Source organism: Vicugna pacos, chromosome 11 (assembly GCF_048564905.1).
Source record: "Vicugna pacos chromosome 11, VicPac4, whole genome shotgun sequence".
Lineage (NCBI taxonomy): Eukaryota > Metazoa > Chordata > Mammalia > Artiodactyla > Camelidae > Vicugna > Vicugna pacos.
The window spans coordinates 18,412,464-18,437,335 of NC_132997.1; the positions used below are offsets into that span (position 1 = coordinate 18,412,464).

Here is a 24,872-nt window from a genome sequence, read left to right on the forward strand (position 1 = left end):
TCTTTTTATAGCCGATTCCTGCAAAGAACTCCTAGGTGTCTCTCAAGGTCTTGCCCAAGTGTTATCCCCTGAGCTACCAAGAAGACTCAGTTACCCTTTCCCTTCCCGTTTGTCCCCCTACTGTGCATATCTCCACTGGGACCCATAACATGGTTATGACCTGGGTGGAGTGACAGTTTACATACACTGAACACTTATCATATACCCCATACTGTGCAAAGTGTTTTACTTGTATTCATGCTCTTCTTACTCAGAAACCACTATATTACTCCTCATTCTACAGAAGAAACAAACTTTGAGAAATTAAACCATTTACCTAAGTTTGCACAATAAGTGGAAAATCCAGGGCTCAAATCCAGAACAGTCTGACTACAGAGCCGACTTCAACTACTAAATTCCAATAATTTGTTTATATGTCTTATGTAAGTCAGTGTCAATCAGTAAGATATTTAGAATACAGAGAGAAAAAAAGAAAGGAAAATTATATGTTTTTTCTCCTAAAAGGAAAGAAAAGAAAGAAAGGGAACAGAAGGGAAGGGAGGGCAATCAAAAACTTTGTTGTGCTGGATGTGGGCTCCCTGTGTCAGAAAGGGATAAACCAAATGAAAATTAAATTAAATATAGGATACTTTTGAGTGATTGTTTATTCAGATAACAGGATCCATTTGAACTTGACCCCATGAACATCCTAGTTTGAGTGGTCTGGGCACTGTGATGTTGAGAAGGAAATGAAATCAGAACACAGTCCTGCCTCTGCAGGGCAATATTTACAGTATCCATATCTTCTTCAACTTTTGCTATAAATGTATCAATAAAACATTAACCCTAAAAATATACCCTAAGGATAAAAGTGAACCTACTGGGAGCCGGAACAGTCCAGGCTTGGGCTAGATGGAGGGGATGGTAGAGGCACTAACAACAGGCGAGGTGGCAGGAGATAGGATGTGAAGTTGATGGAACAACAGCGGCAAATCAGAAAGCTTACTATTTAAGTTTCAAAGCAAATTACTAAAGGGAAACCAGAAAAACAATATTAACTATGCTGGGAGGAATGGGGAGGGGCAGGGAAGGTGGTACCTAAATCCTCACCATGACAGCCAGAAGGTGGCAGTAATGTTGATGACTGCATCTATAAACTTAAAATACCAGAAGTCAAAACCAGCTTAACAAGAGCCAGGACAGCACATGGGGGGGACACTGACAGTGGGGGGCGGGGCGAGGAGCAGGGCTGCTGCATGACTTCCAGCCTCCCTGCCCTTCACCCAGGTCAATGGGGTACTTTATATCTTTTAAGTCTCTCAAATTAAAAAAAAAAAAACCTATATAAGTAAAACTGAGAAAGGATTACAGCTTCAATCTTCTTTTGTTTCCAGGCTTATAATGGATTTATGCAGTGATTACCTAGGTAAAGGAATGGATAGAAAACATGGCTACTAAATGAATTTCAGAAAATGAAATCTATTTTGCTACTGAACTCTAAGTTGACATTAGAGGTAAGTCTGCAGAAAAAAGAAGTATTTCAGCTAAAATGATTTTAAAAGCTGATCTGAAAATTAAGTATAATTTTAACACCACAAATAAAACAACTTCTGAGAGTTAATACTGTACATAATGTTTCAAAAGTAAAAATAGAGCCCTGCACACACACATGCTCTTAGAGCTGAAAGACACATCATAGCTTTTATTGCTTCTCAGGAAAATAATTGTGTAGGTTTGACTAAATAGCATCTGAGTATTCTTCCTGCTCTGAAAAAAAAATGAATACAAATACAAATGATCATGTCCGTTGGTCAATCAAATCTCCACTCTCACTGTCGAGGACAGTGAGTAGAATGCATTCCATTCATTTCCTGCTCTTGTTATTGATTAATGACATCTTTCAACAGGTTCGAGATCATGTTTCTTTTATTCTTTTTGGCCTGAATTTTTATGTCTTCCTCCTCTTTAATTTTAGCCTCACTTATCCAAACACTCATCCAAACCTATGCTCATTTACATACACACCAAGGAGCTCCTGCCCATGTGGGCAGCATGCGGACCACTACATATACAGCAAAATTGGCACATCTGCCAAACCCAAAATAGCCCAGCATCCAGAAATACTCTACTAAAAAGACATTTAAGGTAAGTTCTATAGGATTAAGTGGATATAACCATATAGTCCTGCCAAAATGCTTGGGCCAAATAAACTTGCTCTTTTAAATTTTTTAAATATATTTTTATTGAAGTATAGTCAGTTTACAATATGTCAATTTCTGTTATACAGCATAATGCTTCAGTCATATATGAACATGCATATATTCGTTTTCATATTCTTTTTCCCCTTAAGTTACTACAAGTAAACTTGCTTTATTTTTTGTGATGTAAAGAGTTGAAGTGAAATCTGACATAGTTAATGATTGAAGAAATCCTAGAAGAGCTCACTAATGGATAATCAACAATTATATAAGATAATTTAGTGGTTTGCTGAAACAGCTGCTGATGAATATGACCCAGAAAAAGGGATCTCAAAACAAATAAAGGCATTCTAAGAAAAAGTATCTTAAGGGACCACACACTAATTCTTGCAAAATGACCTCCATCCACACCTAACAGGCAATGAGCCGGGGTCCGAGGTCCACAGTAGGCTAAGGACTGGTAATACCTCATCCACAGGTTGCAAGCCAATGGCCTGAAACTTCAAATTACGTGATGTGTCATAATAGTGAATGTTTTGCTATTTCTAAAGATTTAGAAATCACAGTAAATATTTCAGGAGAGATTTTTCCCCACACTTGAGAGAGATGACTAGACCAGGTTCCAAAAGGAAAAAAATCTTTCCCCAGACCACAAAAAATACCATGATCCACAACCCAGCAGTACGACCTACCAGGCTGCAAGCACGAGCACCATTCATATGTTTTCCCTGGCTATCTTCAGAACTGCTCTAGCTTAGAATTTTGTTTGAAACATAAAACAAAAACAAACCAACAAAGCAAAAGGCAAGTGTGAGGATAATGGGCAATGCTACTCGGCCATTAGAGGAACACAATCTTTCTCATCTCTGAAAGCAGGGCTACAAAAAGGGCTATCAGCCCTTTTGATGGCTGAAATAATTTTAAGTGTCATGGCCCTAATTTTGATCAGCTAATAAAGTGAACATTCCACTCAGCAAAAAGCAAAAGCTAATGTGTGTCAGGTAATATGCTAGGTATTAGTTTTCTCAATAAACAGAATTTTATTCAAGAAAATATAGAGCACCATATACTTCTGTCCTTATAATATTTTCCTCCTAAAACTGACTTGTCTTCTCTACCTCAGTAAATGGCACTACCATCCACCCAGCCACTTAAAATCAGAACCAAGGAGCCATCTTTGATTTCCTTTTTCCATTGCCCCCATTCGAGACCCACCAGAAGAACCAGCAGCTCTGCCTCCAGAATCCATCCCACACCCATTGACCCTCTGTCACCTCCACCACCACCACATCTCACTCCACTCCTGCCATCGGTCCCTCTGGTGTTCCGGCTTCTGCTTCTGCTCCTACACAGTGCTGCCCAGAGACCAGGCCACGAGATCCATGTGCAGTATGGAATAAATATGTTCTTACCCTGCACAAAACATTCCAAAAGCTCCCACTTGAAAAAAAAATCCATTTTCCTTCCATAGCTTTCAAGACCCCAAGTGTTCTGGCTCCTGAGGCCTTTCTTTCTGTCCTCATCTCCCAAAACAGCAGCTATACAGGCCTGCAGGCTGTGCTCTGCTTAGGTCAGGCCTGCCTGCGCTCCCTGGGCCCTGTGCACCTGCCCCGGGGCTTCCTGGAATGACCCTCCCTCTAACCTGAACTCATGGCTCCTCACATTACATGTGAGACTTGCTTCACTCCACATTCACTGCCCCCCCATTCACTGATCACAGTACTTGAATTTATTTCCTTCATAGTGCTTATTAGAATCTGATGGAAATTCATTACGTATGTTTCATTTGTTTTTGTTTTTGTTTTTGATCTGTCTCACCCCACTGGGAAGAGGATATAAATTTCAGAAGAACGGAAATCATATTTCTCTTGCTCATTAATGTATCTCTGGAGCCTGCAACACTGCCTGGCATGTTGAATGAATTCAGTAAACATCTGTGAGTGAATTAACATTATCACTCAAAGCTCTTTGCCTTTCAGTATTCTTGAGATTTTAACCAAGTCAAAATGTGAGAGAAAATGTGAAATCCTTTCATCTTTTCTGTAGCATTTCTAAAGCACAATCTTAGGCCCTAAAAATGTATACAATTCCATGGACCTAAATCAAAAGGGTTGACTGAAGTTGGCTAAGCCGCATGAGTAAGGTCTCCAGATCAAAACTCTAGTGCTTTTATTAGGAGTGTAGACAGAGATGAAGCGGGGAGGGGAGGGGGAGGTTTGTTCTCAGGGAAGGGAGCAAAGCTGGGGCGGGGAGAGAGCCGGTTGTGAGCTTCTTCCCACAGGGTGTTCTGTCTCAAAGGGCCACTGTCCTCGAGAGAACTGTTGGTTAGAAGTCATCCCAGCAGCAATTTTCTGGAAACCAGCAGAGGGGCTAATTACCAGCAACTTCTCTCCCTACAGAAAAGCGCCGTCCTCCCCACAGCCCCACTAACACCTCAGTTCACATAACTCCCTGTGCTGTTACCTCTGCTTGGCTTTGGAGAAAACTCTTGACGATGCGAACCGTAAATACACACTTCTGTGCTGAAACGCTATTTAAGTGTGTGGAATAACATCTGTTACTAGAGCACCTTTAATTTCATATTTGTTTTGGATTAGGTTGGACTAGGTTTGGATTTGCTAGAGAGGAAGAACAGAGCCAACAAATACAGTAAGGAGAAAATGCAGTCACAAAGCTGGGGAAAGAAACTCCCCGTTCTGAGGAAATCTCTTCACACCAGCATAAGGGACTGTATGTATTTTGCTTTTCACTGTCTATGCCACACCCAGCCGCCTTCCAAAATGACAAGTGGGAGGGGTCACTAGTCTAACACAAGAATGGAGTGAGGTGGAGGGCAAGAAACAGACTGTTTATTGATTCAGCGATTTTTAAAATGGAGGAATAGGATTATTCTATTCTTTGCAGCTTATTCCAAGTCCACATTTACTGACTGATAAGACTATTTCTGTTCTTTTTTTAAGGGGGGGGGCAGGAATTAGGTTTATTTATTTATTTTTAAAGGAGGTACTGGGGATCGAACCCAGGACCTCATGCATGCTAAGCATGTGCTCCACCACTTGAACTATACTCTCCCCCAAGACTGTTTGAGCTCTAAGGGAGGAAAATGCAGTCAACTTGGGAACAGTTTTAATCAAAAAGCAGTTGTTAGGGGGAGGGCATAGTTCAAATGGTAGAGCACATGCTTAGCATGCACAGGGTCCTGGGTTCAATCCCCAGTACCTCCTCCAAAAGTAAATAAATAAATAAACCAAATTATCTAAACCCCCGCCCCCAAAAAGCAACTGTTAGACACGCCTAGTGTTTGCCTTCGTACCATATTTATTTTACTTCCTAGATGCAAACTGATACATCTCCTAGAATACAGCTCCATAAAGCTTTCAGCCCACCACATTCCATGGGTTCTCTCTCTCTAATAACACACACCTCTCAAAAAGGAAAAGGGAGAAAAAAAAATCAGTGTTAATTCTTCTCATAGAAGAAAAAGATCTACCGAGCAGTGATTAGCTGCCACGTCATAAATGAACAGACAGGCCACTCGATCAGTCTTAAGAAGAAAGCTTCACAAGCCACAGCACGTCCCGAGGACCCTTCTTTCACACGGGAAGTATCAAAAAGATCTCACAATATCTTATGTGACTTACGTCCCTAATACCGAAAGGAGACGACAGTTACCACGGGTAAAGCAGAGGAATTAGAAAAGCAGGCACACACAGACATTTTATTATTTCCTGTCACTTCCTGATCCCAGCCAGGGCTCATTCCCATTGTCTTCCAAAGCGCACATCATCGCCCCTCTCATTCAACAGCGGGTCCACGGAGAGGAGCCGCGGGTCAGAAGCCCTGAGTAACCGGAACTAACCCGCGCGGGTGAGAGCCAGCGCTCCGCCGCCCAGACACCGGGCGCCAGCGAGTGAGCCACGCAGGCCTCCAGTTTCCTCGCGAGAACGCCCTAGGTGAGAATTCTTACCCACGTGGGTTTAGAGGCACACTCATCACAACCCCCAAGGTCACACACATACCACACACCTGAGAAAGGTTAGCAATACTCTGGCCTGAGAATGATAATCCAGCTGTTCATTATGAATTATGAAATGGCTTTGGGACTGTTGTTTGGCAGTATTAACGCTCCTGGTGAATGGGAGCCGGGGGAGAAAGCAGACAGCGCTGCTTCATGTCACCAGTCAGTACACAGACGAGCTACGAACACACTGAGATCGCATTCCGGGCCCTGGGAAACCCACCGTCTACGGGGAACACAGCTCTTGCCCTGTGGAGCTGCTTCTGAGGGCACGTCTATGACCAGCAAAGTCAGAAATACTGGCTCAGAACCACTTCAAAGCCATCGGGCTAGCAAAGTGTCAAGAGTGGCCATCTGTTAAGAAAAGGACGTTTGGCAAATATACTGACGAATACCCTAGTGAAAAAGGAAACAAACAAGCTGAGTGGCAGAGAGGAGGAGGGCCTGCGTCACATACGGGTTTTTAAATTTTAGGCTGATTGGGGCCGACACACAGCACAGCTGCTATTCTGACTACAGTCTGCCTCCGAGCCAGTGAGTTCTGTGGAGTCTCCTACTTACATCAAATGGAGCTGAGCTGGACTGGGCACTCTGCCCCCACGGTTCCCCGAAGCAGCCACTGAAAGGAAGGAGGAGACCCACGGCAATGATCCGCGAGCAAAGCTGCTCTGCTTCTTCTGGAGGCCCGTTCTCCTGCTGGCTGAACAGTTTCTCCAACAGAGTTCGCCCTGCGGGTGAGACACGGTCATTACGTGGGAGCACTGGCAGGTCCCCTGGCTCAGAACTCCCCCGAGGAGAGGCCAGCAAACACAGCCTGTGGAACACTGTTGCCAAGGCTACGGACTTGCGCAGAGAGAGCTCTGCAGTCAGGCCTGGGACACCACACTGGACAGGGGAGCTCTGGTTCACACCCACATCCTCCAAAACAACTCCTACTCCCGAAAAGGATGGGCCCCGTTATGAGTCCTACCTCTTCTTGTACCTGCAGAAGCACCCGACCTTCTGGATTTCTTTGGAAACCCCCCTTCTGCTCTGTGTTATCCCTGCCCCTGGCTCTCTGAGGAAGAAGTCAGTAGCCACCATTTGGGCTAAGAAATGTCAGTGGCTAACATTCAGTCTGGGATGTGGCAATGGGGAGGGGGAGGAATAAGGAAACAGGGAAGTAGGCACCAGCCTCTGAGTAGGGGAGAGGGCTGGCCAGAAGGAAAATTCACCCAGAAGAGGAAAATGGTAGAAACGCAAAATTTTCTTCTATGCACCTCAGAAACATAACTCTAGGGTAGGTCTACACAGCAGGCTTTTATTATTTCCCTAAAAGAGATAAGAAAAGAGAGGCACAAGGAGAGGAGGACACTGGCTGAGGACCGGGGCCCACCTGTCCCACGGTTCTCGGTCCCGGTCCTGGCTGTCCCTCAGATCACCTGAGAGCAGAATGAAGGGGATGGGGACTCAGGCATCAGTACCTGACTGGGCACCAACTGATTCCAACCTCAGCCAGAGCTGAGAGCTGCAAGTCTAGTCCCTCATCCATTTCTGAAGCTACTCACTCTGACTTATCATCCTTTGGGAATTTAGTCAGCAGGTGTCTGCACTAACTGTCTGCGGTAGGAGAACTACAACATCTCCCCGGTCCCATCCAGGGCCGCCCGCGGGTCACTCAGCCCCGGCCCTCCTCCTGCCCACCCTCCCACCAACAGAGTCAGTCCTCAGACTTAAAGTCACTCATCCAGAAAGGCTTCCAGTGACCCCTTCCACACTCTCATGGCATCCTTCAAAGCTTCTTTGTGTAATTATTTTAGTTAATTATTTGTGCAATTATTAATTTAATGTCTGCCTCCCTTAATAAAACAACCTCTCTGACAGCCAGCACACATCCTGCAAATCTGGCCACTTGCACATAAGAAATATGAAAACATATTTTTAGGATTTCTAAATGAATACAATGTTATGATTCTCTGATGAAGATTCATTCGCACCATGGTCGGAAGTGGAAATGATCTGCAAACTTTCTCTGTACAGGGTCAAATCGTAAATATTTTAGGTTTTACAGGCCAAGTAAGGTCTCTGTTGCACATTCTTCTTTGGCTTTATTTTGCTTTGTTTTCTTTTTAACAACTTAAAAAATCTGAAAAGCCTTCTTAGCTGGGGGCTGCACAGAGCCAGGCCCAGGTCTGTGCATCAGTCACAACGTTGAAATTTCAAACATGTTAAGTGCTCAGTCCTGCGCAGTCTAGGAGCCATGCAATTTTCATGCCTCCTATTTTTGTTTGTAAAACGAAACTAAACTCCAAATCTACCTGGGACATGTAAAACGTCAGAGCAGGGCAAAGGAGCTGTTCTCTCCACTCCTGCAGGTCACTAGAGAACACTTGTTGGTCTCCCAGGACTTTTCTAAGGAGAAATAAAAGATTTTTTTTCCCTACAGAACTTAAGTTTGCCTGCAAACCTGACTGGACCCAAACACCTAGGAAATCACATCCCTCAATCCTCAAGTGATTAATTATAATGACAGTGCAACCACGTCATACATCTTACAGCAGGCCGGAAAACAGCCAGAGAACTAGTGAGTTCTTTTCTGAAACTCAACATTGTATATGACAGAAAATAGGGGAGACAGGATCTTGCCTGGGGTGTGTGTGTGTGTGTGTGTGTGTGTGTGTGTTTGTATTTGGGAGCAAAATAATGTATATTTGTATATCAAGTCAAAAATTAACAAAAGTGGCTAGGGAACAGAGTGGAAGAGGGGGCGTGCAACCCCCAGAGCTTCCGTTCCCTGAGGAGCAAACACCCCTACATCGGGGGCTCCTCAGCCACAGCTCCCCTGGGCCGGGCCACCTGTGCTGGGGGCGGTCCAGTGCGCTGCACCCTGACCCAGACTCCCAGGATGCCCGCAGCCCCGCCACAACTCCTCTGGTTTTAACAGCCTGATGTGTCTCCAGACAATGCCAAACGTCTCCTGTGTGGCAAAATGGCCCTGGATTGAGAACTCCTGCCTTAGCCTCTCTGAAGGGAAGTCCACCTCCTCGCATTAACAACAGCCCAGCTGCCCTGGGGCCTTCCTCTTACAGAACTCTCAGTGGAGACGTTTTATGTCAAACCCCACCTATCTCAGCGATCAGAAGTCAGTGGTGATCTCTGATCCTCACCCGCACTTTCAAATAGTTTGACTCCTTCAAAATGATCAGCTCCCTTGAAACTCTTGCCACTGGCGAGACCCCCTGCCATCCACAGCCTTCTTGTCCTCCCCTCCCCTTCACTAACCCTTCACCCCCTGACTCACTGCCCTCGTTTCCACCTCGATTCCTCTCATCCTTGTCATGGACACTCAGGGAGATAACTCACCTGTGACCTTGAATCCTGCCTCCTGAGCTTCCTCCACCCCCCACAGGGACCCGCCCCAGTGCCACTACCAGTACCCACACCAGCGTCCAAGGCCACTCCCACCCTCCAGGGCTCGCCAACCCCCTCAGAGTAAAGCCCTGACTGAGGAGCACCCCTGCTGCCCTGCACCTCCTGCCCCGCCCACTCCAGGCTCCCCTGCCGGCCCCCTCCTCCTCCAGCACCCTGACTCCCCCACCTCGGAGCTTCTGCACCAGAACACTCTTCCCCAAATACCTGAATGACCCACTCACCCATTGTCACTTCATTCATGCATCTGCTCAGTCGTCACTGCCCGAGAGGACGTCCTGACCACTCTGTCACCCTTTCCCCCTTACTTGCCTTCACCCTGCAAAGAGCTCGTCCCTTGAGTTTAGGTCCATCTGGGGCCGACTCCTTCCCATGGAGGGAGACCCTGTTTTAGCAGATGCACTTAATTTTATGAAAAATCTCCCGGAGCCCACATCCCTCCCTACTCCCAGCTACTGTCCCAATTCCTAGTTTCCTTTACATCAAAACTACCAGCTAGATCATCAAAAAGTCTACAAATAAATGTTGATGAAAATGTGGAGAAAAGGGAACTCTCATACACTGTAGGTGGGAATGTAAACTGGTGCAGCCACAATGAAAAACAGCATGGAGATTCCTTAAAAAACTAAAAATAGAACCACTCACTATATGATCCAGAAATTCCACTCCTGAGTTTATAACCAGAAAAAAACAGAAACTCTAATTCTAAAAGGTAACATGCATCCCAATGTTCACAGCCACACTATTTACAACAGCCAAGACATGGAAACAGCCTAAATGTCCATTGTCAGATGACTGGATAAAGAAGATGTGGTGTATATACACACACACACACACACACACACACACACACACACAATAGAATATTACTCAGCCATAAGAGAGAATGAAATATTGCACTTGCAGCAATGTGGATAAGCCTAGAGAATAATTTATGCATAATGAAATAAGTCGGACATTGAGAAAAGAGAAACACAAATACTATATGATATCAGTCAGATGGGGAATCTAAAAAATAATACAAATGAGTGTATACAAAAAAGAAACAGACTCACAGACATAGAAAACAAATGTGTGCTTACCACATAGTGGGGGGGACAAATTAGGGGCATGGGGGTAACAGATACAAGATAGTATAAATAAAATAGATAAGCAACAGGGATTTACTGTAGAGCACAGGGAGTTATACCCAATTTCTTGTCATAACCTATAATGGAGTACAACCTGCAAAAATACCAAATCGCTGTGCTGTACACCTGAAACTAACACAATATTGTAAATCAGCTATATCTCAGTTAGAGAAGACGACTGGCTGGAATTACCTATACCTGCTACCTCGAGCCCCTCACTCCGGACCCAGCCCACTCTCATCTGACAAGTCTAATTTGACTTCCACCCCCACCAAAGCAACAGAAACTGGTAGCCAGCATTGTACCAAAAATACTTATGCCTTTATCTTACTCAATTTCTTAATCTCTCCAAGAACACTTTCCAGGCATCTTCCTGATGCTGCCCTCTGTTTTCTCTACCTCCCTGGCCACTATCTCTCAAGGCCCGTGTACTGGCTTCTCTATTAAATGTTAACATTTGAGTGCATCTGAGCTCATCCTATGGCATTCTCCCCACTCTTCCCATATCCTCTCCTGTGGTCTCTCTCAGTCTATACTCCTCTCCCTAAAACTGGGAAAGCTTTTGTAACTGCATCAACTACATGCAGCAGAAGCAACATGGTGCTTAGAAGGCATGAGGCAGCTCTGTGAAGATCCTCAAGGCTGTAGCATAGTGGCAGGAGGCCTGGGGAAGAAGATGAGAGTTCAAAAACCCACCAAACCAGCGGGAGATTTCTTCCCCCAGTATCCCTCAACCTGTACTCAAGGACCCAAAACCCAGAAGTGGGTATCAGCACTGACTGGGAAAGAAAGCTTTAGGGGGCAATCTGGCAATGTGTGTCAATAATCTTAAAAATTTCACCCCTTGACCCAAAAATTCAACTTTGGAAAATCTATCCTAGGTAACTATTCAGAGGTAGATACAAAAAGTGATGCATCAGAGGATTATTGTGAAGATTAAATGAGATAATGCATGTAAAGTGCTTAGCACAGTTCCTGGTACTGTAATAAGTGGACAGTTATTAGGGAAAAAAAATGAAAGAAACTGAAATGTCCAACAATAATGACATAGATTTTTTTAAAGATAGCTGTATATATATATGATGGAAGGATAAATTTAGGAGTTTGAAATTTACAAATATTAACTACTATATATAAAAATCAATAAAAAAATTTTGTTCTGTATAGCACAATTCAGTATTTTATAATATCTTAAATGAAAATGAATATATGTATGTATGTATATGACTGGGACATTAGGCTGTACACCAGAAACTGAGATATTGTAACTGACTATAGTTCAATTAAAAAAAAAGAATATATATAAATGATGGCCTACTATACAGCCATCAAGTCCTGTTGTTATAGAAAGAACAACAACTTAATTAATGTAAACACATTGAATATATGGAAAGGAATAAGAAAAGTAACACTCAACAGATATCACTGGAGAATACCAGTGCACCCACCAGTCATCACTGGTAACAGAATAAATGGGAAATAAATGAAGCATTTAGTCTACCTTTCCTGGAATGAACTGTATTTTAGGGTAATAAAACATACCTAGTGATTAAAGAAGTTCGCAGTACAGAAAAATTCCAGCCAAAAAACGCGAAGAAATGACAATATTAGAAAATTGCAATCTGTAATGACTCGCTCAATGAATAGATGGGAAACCTATTAGAAAAAAAGATCAATTGAAAAATTTGCAAAGAAGAGATCAAACTGTCATCTCCAAACCCACAAGTCCTTCACAGAGTCAACACAACTGAGACAGGCAAACACAGTGAGCCTCTTGATGGGCGGGGTTATAAAGTCCACAGGGCTGCCCATCAAGCACATGTGCTGTCCCTCTGGGAAAAGCACGGGTCAAACCATGTCAGATTGGACCTAACCTCTCATCTCGGGTATCAGAGAGCTGTGTGAATGCGCTGATCAACAGGTAACACTAAACGAATTCTATACGCATTCAATACAATAATGAAGTTATGGCATACTCAAAGTACATTTTTGAGATGCAAATTTAAGTATTTGAGATTAAAATAACATGATGCCTGGAACTTGTCTCAAATTAGTTCATAAAAGAAGGGTGGCAGGTTGGGGGACAGAGGGAGACGAAGCTATTATGGCATCGATAACACTGATAATTCCTGAAGCTGGGTACATGGGACGTCATCATACTTCTACTTTTATATATGATCAAATTTTCACAATAAATATCTTAAATCATGCTACTAAAATGATTTAAGGACATGGAAAATGTGTCACAAGTGTTATGTGAAATAATCAAGATTACAAAGCTCAGCAAGGCATGCTCCTGATTCTGCAAAAATAGCAGATGTGACTTCACTTATTAAAGAGTCACACCACTGTGGTGAGAACATGGAAAGTTTTCCTTGTTTCTAGGACCTGCACACTAGCTGGACTGCACCGATCTCCCTTTCTGACCAGTGAATGTAGTTTGACTAGAGCAGGGGGAGTGGACAGAGACATGACCTTCTGTTCTGCTTCCTACAGTTGATGGCCAGGGATTTAATTGGGGCACACAGGCCCTATCAGACATCAGATGTCCTGCATCTCAACTGGGGACAATGGGCTGACCTAAGGCTTCTGAACCAAAGCTTACTTCTTAACTGAACAAACTAGTTGGCTGTGACCAGGAAACAGAGGCCCCCAGGTTCCCTCTGGCACCCCCTCCCCTACCCCACCACCCACCCCACACTGACAAGCAGTTCAGTGGGCCCCCCAAATCCTGGGCCTTCTACTCTGCTCCTTGGTCAAAGCACCTGTTTCTAGACTGGATGTGTCGATCACACTAACAAATGAAAATAATTGGCCCTAGAATATGAATAAGCATAACTTTTCTAAGTGCTCTGCTATTTAAACCATTTTACTTCATATTTTCATTCATTACGTACTCAACATTTACAGAGCTCTTACTACATACAAAGCAGCATTAACAGGTTGGTATAAACTCCATAGGCACCCAGGAAGCACCTTCTGGTGAATCTATGACTCCAAGTACGTGGGCAGGAGAGGGGTGCAGCTTCTCAGGCTCTCCCTTCCTCCCAATAACAGAAGACCCAGTGGGAGGGGCAGTCTTTCTATTCTTCAAACCCAGTCTCCAACTGTCACTTTATAAATTAGGAAATGCAGGCCCAGGAATGCTAGGTCACACTGTCTTTACCTAGGAAAGCTCATCTCACTAATCACATACATCACATACCTAATGGATGGCTGAAGAAATCTAGGGGAGTTCTTTCTCTTTTTTTATAGAATGGTGTCCTTTCTGCCCATCCCTTTCCACTGTAAACATCTGTCACTAGACTCCATGAGGCCACCCAGGCAAAGCAGCGCAGCCTAGGCAACCAGGAGCTTAGGCTGTGGAGCCCCTGCTTGGGGCCTCCTGATGCTGCCACCGCCCCAGCTGTGGCCTCAGACAACTGACTCGACCCCTCTTAAGCCTCAGTTTCCTTGCCTATACCTGGAATAATTATCCTCACTGCCTCCTATGACAGTTTTTAAAATTAAATTAAATAATTTTTGTAATGGGCTTAACATAGTGCCCAGTAAATGTTACCTATTACTTTTTTTTTCCTCAAAGGCTCTGTACTTGGATAAATAAAAATTTGTCTCAACTTAATGGAAGTCATAAGTAAATAATGGAATCACAAGAATGTACCCAGAATCTAAAAGAAAAAATATAAGCAAGGTTAACAGAGATTAAAATATCTTCAACCATCAAGTAGTTTTTTTTTTTTACATTTAGTGTATGTTAATTATATCAACAAGGTAAATATTTATGATTTTCCTAGCTACAATTCTTAACTTCTGTTTAAAAAAAGATGTTTCATTGTCTGTTTTACTATTTTATTAAATTAATGATAAAATCATATTCACCCAATGACAGCCAGGGAACTTACTAATCATTAATGCTCTCCAATTATTTCTGCACTAATTCCCTCTCCCTCCTCCCACATACACTTACACACTATTAACTTTAGCACGTGGAATCACTTTGCAGGCTTAAGCTACAGTTGTCCCACAGCATCTGTGGCAGATTTGTTCCAGGACCCCCTCAGATATCAAAATCTGCAGATGCTAAGTCCGTTATATCAAATGGCTTAGTATTTGCATATGACCTATACACATCCTCCCCTTAAACTTTAAATCATCTCTGGATTACTTATAATACCCAATACAATGCAAATGCTCTGTAAATAGTTGCTGGATCCAGCAAATTTAAGTTTTGCTTTTTGGAACTTTCTGGAAATTTTTTTTAATTTTTGACCTGCCGTTGGTTGAACTGGTGGATACAAAGAACCTGTAGATACAAAGGGCCGACTATATCTATATCTATAAATACTCCTCTAGCACTGGTAAGCAAACATCACAGGGCTAGATAAACATAGAAACAACAGCCAGGGGACAATCTGAGAGGACTATTTACCATCACAACACACGCAGTGATCTTGCACAATGAAGTAAAATCATCAGTCCCTACACTGGACTGCTGTCGGGTAAGGAAGCCGTGACATTATATAAAGCAAGAAACCTTCTATATGAATAGAACTATACAATAAAAAAGGCATATCCACAACTATTGTCAGCTTTGTAAAGCAGAGCAAGAGTTTATCATCATGATTTCATATGGACTCGAGTCTTCACAGCAGCACTATTTACAATAACCAAGGCATGGAAACAATCCAAATGTTCATCAACAGATGACTGGATAAAGAAGTTGTAGTATATTTACACAATAGAATACTACTCTGTCATAAAAAGTAATAAAATAATACCATTTGCAGCAGCATGGATGGACCTGGAGATCGTCATTCTAAGTGAAGTAAGCCAGAAAGAGAAAGAAAAATACCATATGGTATTACTCGTATGTGGAATCTTAAAAAAAAAAAGACACAAATTAACTTATTTATAAAATAGAAACAGACTCATAGACATAGAAAACAAACCTATGGTTACCAGAGGGGAAAGGGGGTGGGAAGGGATAAATTCGGAGTTGGAGATTTGCACATACTAACTACTACATGTAAAATAGATAAACAACAAGTTTCTTCTGGATAGCACAGGGAACTGTATTCAATATCTTAAGGTAACCTACAGTGAAAAAGAACATGAAAATGAATATATGTATGTATAAATATGCCTGAAACATTACACTGTACACCAGAAATTGATAAACATTGTAAACTGACTATACTTAAATAAAAAAGATGAATATTTCTAAATCCCCAAAAAAGCAAACCAAAAAAAAAAAAGAATTTATCATCATGATTTCAAAGAAACCAAATGAGGAATGAAAAGATTCTAGAATCTGCCTGATGTCATAGACTTGGCAGCACCAAAACTGGACACGTACTCTGCTCTCCTAATTTTTATTCTAAGCATCTTCCACTTCTGTGTGGGCCAGCACCTCTGGGAAAACTTCTGACCAACATTCTGTTCTAAGATATAAAAGAGACCACAAGGTCTGTGCCCTGCAGGGGCTAACAACTAATCACACTGACCAAAGCTCAAGAAGGAATACTTTTAAGTGCATTCTATTCAGAACATACTATCTTAATTAAACATCTCTAGTGGAACTGGGGGGCAGGACATAGCAAAGACAAGATATAACCAAGCTCTTAGGGGTCATCATGTGCCGAATAATCTCCTGGGTTCACCAAAGGATATCATCGTGAGGAAAACATGCTCCCTGTCCTTAACTAATGACAATATAATAGGCCAACGCAGGCAGGACACTCTTGTAGAAGAGATGTAGACAGAGTATGGGCTCCTGACCAGTGATAACACAGAGCAGGGAGAGTCCCTGGCTCCTTCTCTGTCTACTGGAGACTATAAAGTGTCCAAACAGGAAGAGAAACTTTCCATACTGATACTAGCTCTTGGAGACAACAGGAGACCTCTTTTCCCACTAGCCTTGATGATACATGCAACTTTTCTGTTTTCATTGGACCCAAATACTAACAATTGTTTGTTGTTATTAGGATTAATGACTCAGTGACAATCCACCACTTAATTTCCAGTATTTTAGAGCCAGAAACCTTAGAGATTATTTGGCTTAATACTCTAATTTTTCCTGCAAAGAAATCAAGAGCCAAATACTTAGGTAACATGTCCCAGCTCATACACGGGGGAAGGTTAGGTGTGAGTTTTGGGTTATTTTATGTACCATAATATCATTAATTTGTAATAAGTCTGTTTTCAATTTATACTTTAACAGCCTAGAAACATATAGTGGATATTTTTTCCTTTTGGATATTTTTTAATGGTTGAAGGATGAATATAATTGCTATATTTTGAAAGGTATCAATATAAGTTTTTATTTCTACAGGCCACATCTCTTATGCAAAATGAATTAAATAAGTCTCATTATGTTAATTTTTTCTGATATCATATCTCAGACATATCTATTTAATAAATTTCTCTTGAAATCCTATATTATCTACCAATTTAAATCATAAGAGGAAATGCAGTTGACCAGCAAATCCAGAGTTAGACATTAATGATGATTCCTTAAGTTCATGATGTAGAGAACAGAGAGATCACATATTATGTATCATCATATACTGATGGCCTATGCTGGATAAATAATAAAAACAGACAAGGCCAATTACAATCACATGGAAATTAACATGTCTAATGTCAGATCCAAAGCGCTGCAAGTTTTACAGTGGAAGAGTGGCTCTTATGAGAATAAACATTTGGCAATTTCTCAAGAAAAGAAGGCGAGTGAGTGGTCAGATGGCTGGATGGGTCATGGGAGGAGCAAGGACCCACGTGGGCCCCACCTGCAGAGATGACACCCACAGCTCAGGAAGGGACTCAGCACAAGGGGCCAAGCTCCCTGCTTCCCAGGGCTCAGAACGCACTGGGCCCATGGCTGGTGCTGATCCAGACACTCTTACAGCAACACTCCCACACTCGGGCTCAAAACTCCAGAGAAAGAAGGAAGCCTTAGATATTTTAAACTTATAAAATGCAGATGGGGTACAGATGTGTTGGTTTTCTTAGTCCTTAATAATAAGTGACCATAATGTATCTTCATAATAGTTTTGAAGAAGGTGACTGCTCTGTCTGATGAAGCAGGACTCACATGTGTTGCATTTTTTTCTTTTACCTGAACTAAGAATATGGAGAAAAAGTAGCAAAAAAAGTGTTCAAAATCAATTACAATAAAACATCACACAGCGACAGAGCATTCAAAAAGTGACCTGATAGAGAGAGCTCTGACTACAGTCACTACACAGTCACTACTAAAATTTGTATAAATTTAAAGTTCAATTTTGGCATCCATGAAGGCTTTTTTGGGGGGAGAAGAAAAGAAACCGTGAAACTTCAACTGTATATAAAATAGAGAAACAACAAGTTTCTTCTGTACATCACAGGGAACTATACTCAATATCTTGTAATAATGTATAATAAAAAAGAATATGAAAACAAATATATGTGTATATATATATGACTGAAGCATTATGCTGTACACCAGAAATTGACACAACATTGTAAACTGACTATAACCCAATAAAAAAGAAAGAAGAATCTATGAAACTTCAATTGATCAAGGACTAAAACATGACAAGAACAAGCTGAGAAATTTACTCTAAAGAATCTAATAAAATTGCCCAAAGAATATCCTAGAACATATGTGACAATGACAAACAACCCCTCTCAGGACCTATGTTAGATGATGGATTTCTCCAGTAATTTCTTCAAAGATCATGAAATAAATCAAAGTTCAAAGAAAACAATATAAAAATGTCAAAAGGAAAATGCCTTTAAAAACTTCATGTCAATCTATTATGTTAAATCCATAAAAGCAAGTCTAATAAATGTCAGCTTTAAAATACCTCTGAGTGAAGGGTTTTCCACAAATTTAAAGCAGTCTCGTAAAAGGAATGAGACTTATGGCAACTGACCATAGTTGCCACTCAACTTTTGAACTCAAACATCAGATTGACTCTTGCAGTTGGAAGGAAAGTCAGTGGTCAAGTTCAGCCTCTCCAGGGTTGTGGTCACCTCATAGATCTCCAGCCAGTCTCTGAACATCTCCAATCAGTCTCTGAACATCTCCAGTGAATAGTGCAATCACTCCAACTGGGACCAGCCATTCCAAGGCTGGACACCCTAGGATGGATGCCTCCCTTATGCTGCATTGAATCACAAACTGTTAGCAAATCCATCACCTCCATCCTGAACACATTCAATCTTCTGCTTGAACATAAATCTCAGGTTTAAAATTTGTCCTGGTAGTTAATGGAGAGCCATAGAATAATTCTGAGAAGAATGTTAAAAATCTACCTGGAAAGGAGGAGATGAGGTTTTTGTTTTTGTTTTAATTTTGGAGGTAAATTTTAACAGGAAATTAGTGAAATTGCCTAGCTGGATACAAGAATGAAATGTGAGGAACTTACTAAGTTGTACACATCCCAGGTTTTTGGCAGAAGAGACTGGGTAAAGGATTGTGCAGACGCTATTACCACCCACCAGGGCAGGCAATGAACAGGGGAGCAGAGTGGGATTGGAGAAAAGGGAAGTTCAGTTTGGATCACGTCCCATACCCATACAGAGAATTTTAAAAAGCAACAGGAAATTTGAGTCTGGAATTCAGAGAGATGTGAGCCAGAAATTTGAATCTGGAGTCATAAAAACACAAGGAAAGGGTTCCTGAGGATAGATGTTAAGACGGACTAAGCATGAAGCTTAGGGGAAGTGGTATTTAGTTAACAAGGGTCAGGTGGAAGAAAAGGATGAAAAGAAGATACATAAAAGCCAGCCCAAAATATAGAAGGTAAGCCAGAGAGAAATAAGTAACAGAAACCAAGAAATTAGTGTTTCTCTATTTGGACTAAATATACATTTGTTTAAATGACGCTTTTGAAGAATTTTAAATAATTAGAGATTTTTATTAATGTTGAGTGTAAAACACAACCTACTAAATTAAAATATAAATAATGTTTCTGGATTTTAAGATTATAGCTCCCCCAAAAGGGCACAGCTTCACAAAAACTGATCCTACATAAGGTCAAAAAGAAAGCCACAGTAATTTCAAAAGATTCTACAAAGTGTATACTAACTTCTCTGATTGTTTCAATTATTTTGCTGTAAACAAATAAAAATTTTGCTTTTAAAATCTCATATGACTATTGTGATATTGTGATTTATAGTGAGAAATATGTGTTTGGTCTTTGACCAATTTCTGGAACAGATCTCCTAAACCTTTGGAATTTCATAAGTGATTGAAGTAAAAAAGGTGTCTTGATATTCATAACAAGCTACACCTGAGTTTATGTTAATGAGGTGACTTGCAGATAGCATCTAAGGATGGGGTTGGTGGTCAGGGGGAACCAACTGAGTTATTAGAGAGTTGGAACTTTCAGTCCCACCCCTGACCTCCAGGGAGAGGAGAGAAGAGCTGGTGACTGAGTTCAAACATCAGTGGCAATGATTTCATCAGTCAAGCCTGTGTAATGAAGCCTCCATAAAAACCCAGAAGGTTGAGTTTTAGAGAGCTTCTGGGTCAGTGAACACGTGGAGATTCAGGGAGAGTGGCACACAGGAGCTCCACACCCATTCCCCATACCTCGCCCTGTGCATTTCTTCCATTTAACTATTCCTGAGGTATATCATTGTATAATAAAATGGTAATCTGGTGATTGAAATGTTTCTCTGAGTCCTATGAGCTTCTCTAGAGAATTAATGAAACACATGGAGGGGATTGTTGAAAACTATAAGCTGCTCAGTCACAACTTTTGATTGGTATATGAGAGCGGGCAGTCTTGCAGGACTGAGCCCTTCATCTGTGGACTCCAACACTATCTCCACATAAACACTGTCTGAATTGAGTTGAATTGTAAACACCCAGCTGGTGTCACAGAGAATTGCTCACTGGTGTGGGGAGAAATCCCTAACATCTCAATTAGTGTTAGACTCTTTTAACTATGAAGTATAGGTACTATTAACTAACCTTTAGGTTTAAAAATATTCATAAGGGAGATCATATAATTCTTACAACTGAAAGACACTGAAAACATTTCTTTACCCTCAAAATAACTAGAAATAATACAAAAATAAAATACCATTCCCATGAGCAATGAAACATATGAAGTACCTAGAAACTAGCTCAGCAAAGAAAACACAAAGCTTCTTTAAAGAAGTCTAAAACTCTATTAAAAAGACATAAAAGATGATCTGAACAAATGGAGATCTTTCATAAAGGAGATCTTGGATAATATTATTATAAAGCTTATAGTCCTCAATATCATTTACAAATGTAATAAATTGAACAGCATCAGGATTTTTTAAATAAACTTAACCACTTATTTTAAATTTATATAGAAGACTGCAAGGTCCATCAAGAATTAAGTCTTAATGATGTTGAAACTTTGAAAACTCCCAGTTTATCCCTCCCCTCAACACTTTTCCATTTGGTAACCATAGTTTATTTGCTATGTCTGTGAGTTCAACTCTAGTTTGTAAAAATTTCATTTTTGTCATTATTTTTTGATATCACATATATATGATATATGGCATTTGTCTGTCTCTGTCAGATGTAATTCACTTAACATAATAATCTCTAGGTCTATTCATGTTGTTGCAAAAGGTGTAATCTCATTTTTTAAAGGCTGAGTCATATTCCATTATGTATTTATATACCACATCTTCTTTATCTAGTCATCTATTCATGGACATTTATCCTGCTTCCATATCTTGGTAATTGTAAATAGTGTGGCTAGGATCACTGGGGTGCATACATCTTTTCATGTTATGGTTTTACTCAAATATATGTCCAGGAGTGGCATTGCTCAATCATACAGTAACTCTCTTTTTAGTTTTTGGGGGGAACTTCCGTATTATTCTACATATTGGCTGCACCAGTTTACATTACCCACAACAGAGTAGGAGGGTCCCCTTTTTCTCCATACTCTCCCCAGCATTTATTCTTTGTAGACTTGTAAGGATGGCCATTCTGACTGATGTGAAGTGGTATCTCATTGTAGTTTTGATTGGAATTTCTGACAATCAGTGATATTGAGCATCTTCTTATGTACCTGTTGGCCAGCTGTCTGTCTTCCTAGAGAAATGTCTATTTAGATTTTCTGCCCATTTTTGATTGGGTTGGTTGTTTTCTTTTACATCATGTTATATGTGCTGTTTGTATATTTTGAAATTTAATCCCTTGTCAGTCTCATCATTTGCAAATGTGTTCTCCCATTCTGTACATTGTCTTTTCATTTTGTTTTTGGATTCATTTGCTGTACATAATCTTTTAAGTTTAATTAGGTCCCACTTGCTTATTTTTGCTTTTATTTCCATTACACTATGGAGGTGTTGGAAAAAATATTAACACAGTCCATAATTTGCAATGTCTTGGCTCTTGCTTCTGGATACAAAATAAGAAAAGGTCCTCACTGAGGACCCTCACCAGGACACAGCCAGGAAGAGCCAAATGTACAGCTGGGGGAGAAGAGCCAAATCCTGGGAAGAAGTACACGCATTTGAGACCCAAGCTAGACTTGGATCCTGCCCCCAAATACCAGAAATATGATCTGTGGCACATTGTATAATGAATTACTGGCTCAGATTCTTATATGATTCTTCCTTCATAATCTGAATTTTGAGTATGCAGGAAATGTCCTTTGGTGACCCCCACATCCCAGTTCTGTCATCCACGGGAGAGCCAGTGGCTTTCTCCCAGTTGTGTCCCAGGGAAAGACAGACACTCCCAGTAAACTCCCAAGGACTGAACCTGATTGTCAATCTACACAAGGCCAGGCCAGGAAAGAGCAGAAGCTGATACTGACAAGCCTTCCAGAACTGTGACCCCCCCAGACTGGTCACACATGCATCCATGGACATGCAAATTTCCTCACACTCAGAGGGGAGACACAGTGGCAGAATATGATGCTTCCCAGTAGCTACCCATCCTCAAGCTTCAATCAGTTCAAGTTGCACCGCTGGTAGCCACATTTAAGTCTTTATTAAGTAGTTACTTATTTATTTTAGCTTTTCCTCCATTATTTTCTATTAAATCTTCCAAAGCCAAAGGTTACTTCCCATAAAAAATGAAGAAATTAGTTTTATATCAGCCAACTAAAGAATGACTGAACTATGCTGACATATACATTCGCATGCAGATTTGGAAAAAATCATAGGTTTATTAAAATAAAGTGAAATATATTATTGATTCTCATGCAATTCATTCTTTCATTTGCATTCATACTGCATTAGGTAAAGTGAATTACATTTGGGATAAAGCAGTAACAAACTGGTTAAAAAAATCCTTTCTGAAATTCCAATTCAGTTAAGAATTAGACAATTCACAAAAGACTGTACTTTATATGGAAATGGTAATAAAACCTTGAAGGGAAATGAGGCAGGGAGGTGGGACGGATAGTGATGCATGGGACTGTCATCATTGTTCTCACTGGGTGATCACTACAAGGGATCCTGGGAGATCTTACTGACAAGCAGGCATTTGAGCTGAGACCTGAAGGAAGGAGGGAGACCACCACGTATGTGTCCAGGGAGGATTCAACGCAGAGGGAAGAGCTAATGCCAGGCCCTGGGGCAGGACATTCTCAAGAAAGTAATGGACAACCCACAGAATGAGAGAATTTTTTTCCAAATCATATTTCTGAAAAGAGCATTTTATCTAGAATACATAATTGCTAATACATACTGCTCCAAAGAAGATATACAAATGGCCAACAAGCATATGAAAGCAGCTCAATATCAGGGAAGCGCAATCCAAAACCACAAGGAGATGCCACTTTAGAACCACGAGGATGACTATATCAAAAAGATAGACGATAAGAGGTGTTGGCTACAATGTAGAGATAAATTGGAACCCTCATAGTCTGCTAGTGGAAATATGTAAAACGGTGCAGCCACTTTGGAAACAGCCTGGAATTTCTAAAAAGGTCAAACAGAGTTTCCTTATAACCCAGCCATGACAATCTCAGGTATGCAGCTGTGAGAAATAAAACCTAGATCCCCAAAAAACTGGTTTACAAATGTTCACAGCAAAATTATTTCTCATAAAAAAAAATTGAAAACAAATTGCGTGGACACCAGGTCACATAACCCGTCTCCATCCTGAGGCGCAGCCCCGCCCCCAGACCACAGGAGCCAATCCGCGCGCGCCCTTCCCGGCCTCGCCCCAGAGCCCTCCTGAACTGCGCCCCTCCGTCCGCCTACCGGCCCGCCCGTTGGTCAGGCAGGGAAGCCGCGGTTGGCAGTGGTCTGAGCGTCTGGCCGTTCCGACGTCCCGCAGCTCCCCTGAGGCTGCTGCTGTGGTGGTGGCGGCGGCGGCGCGGTCCCTCCGGGAGGAGCGGCGTGGGCCGAGCAGCGGCCGCGGAGTGTTGAGCCCAGCACGGGGGCAGCAGTGGAGACGGCGGCAGGCGCGGGCCCCGAGCTGGTCCGCGGGCAGGTGGGCCACGTGGGGCCGCGCTCCAGCAGTCTCCTCCTCGAGGGCTCCTACCGCGTGGTGTGGTGAGTGTCCGCGCCCCGCGTGCCGGCCGCGCCCTCCCGGCCTCCCGCTCCGCCTCGTCGAATGTGGCCGTTGCGCCGGCCTGACCCGCGACCCCGACCCTGGCCGGACCGCAGCCGGGCTGCCCCGTCGTCCGCGCGCCGGGGGTCTCGAGCGGGGTCGGGTCGCTTGGGCGGGGGCGTTACTCGCAGCGCTTCCCGGGCGGCCCTCGATGGCCCGCGGAGTGGGGGAGGGGAGCGGGGGTCCAAGGCCGGGACCCGGGGAACCCGGGACCTCAGGACGCGAACGGACCCCCACCCCAGGGTGCTCGCCTAGCGGTCTTCCCTTGACGTCCCCATAGTGAAGCCGCGAATTACCTCAGATGCTTGAGGGGGCAGCTGTGGTCTGGTTCTCAGCGGCGGGTGTGCACAACCCCGAAGTCATCGTCTTGTTTTCCCCCCTCCCCTGCCTTTTCCGCAGTCGGCTTTGGTTCAGCATCTTCCGTGGTGCCAGGGGTGCTCCCCTGCGCAGGCTCTCTAAAAGGCATGTAGTGGCACCAGTGTGGGTGTGGAATGTCTCCATCTTCAAGTGTTTAAATGGGTTTGGGCATGGTACTGTTCGCGTTTCAGGAAGGGTAAGTCAGCATCGCTGTTGTGATTTATTTAAGGAGT

General features: G+C 42.3%; 1 protein-coding gene across 14 annotated transcripts in view; it reads right to left on the reverse strand.

Moving 5' to 3' along the window:
• LOC140699183 (formin-2-like) overlaps positions 1–23,963 on the reverse strand; it is a 129,800-nt gene extending 105,837 nt beyond the window's left edge. For all 14 annotated transcript variants that reach the window (XR_012077186.1, XM_072970923.1, XM_072970918.1 and 11 more), the window contains exons 1-2: positions 23,931–23,963; positions 6,757–6,923 (exon numbers count right to left, since the gene is read on the reverse strand). The gene's annotated coding sequence lies outside the window, so the exon portion shown is untranslated. The remainder of the gene's footprint in view (positions 1–6,756; positions 6,924–23,930) is intronic.
• Positions 23,964–24,872: the final 909 nt, after the last annotated feature.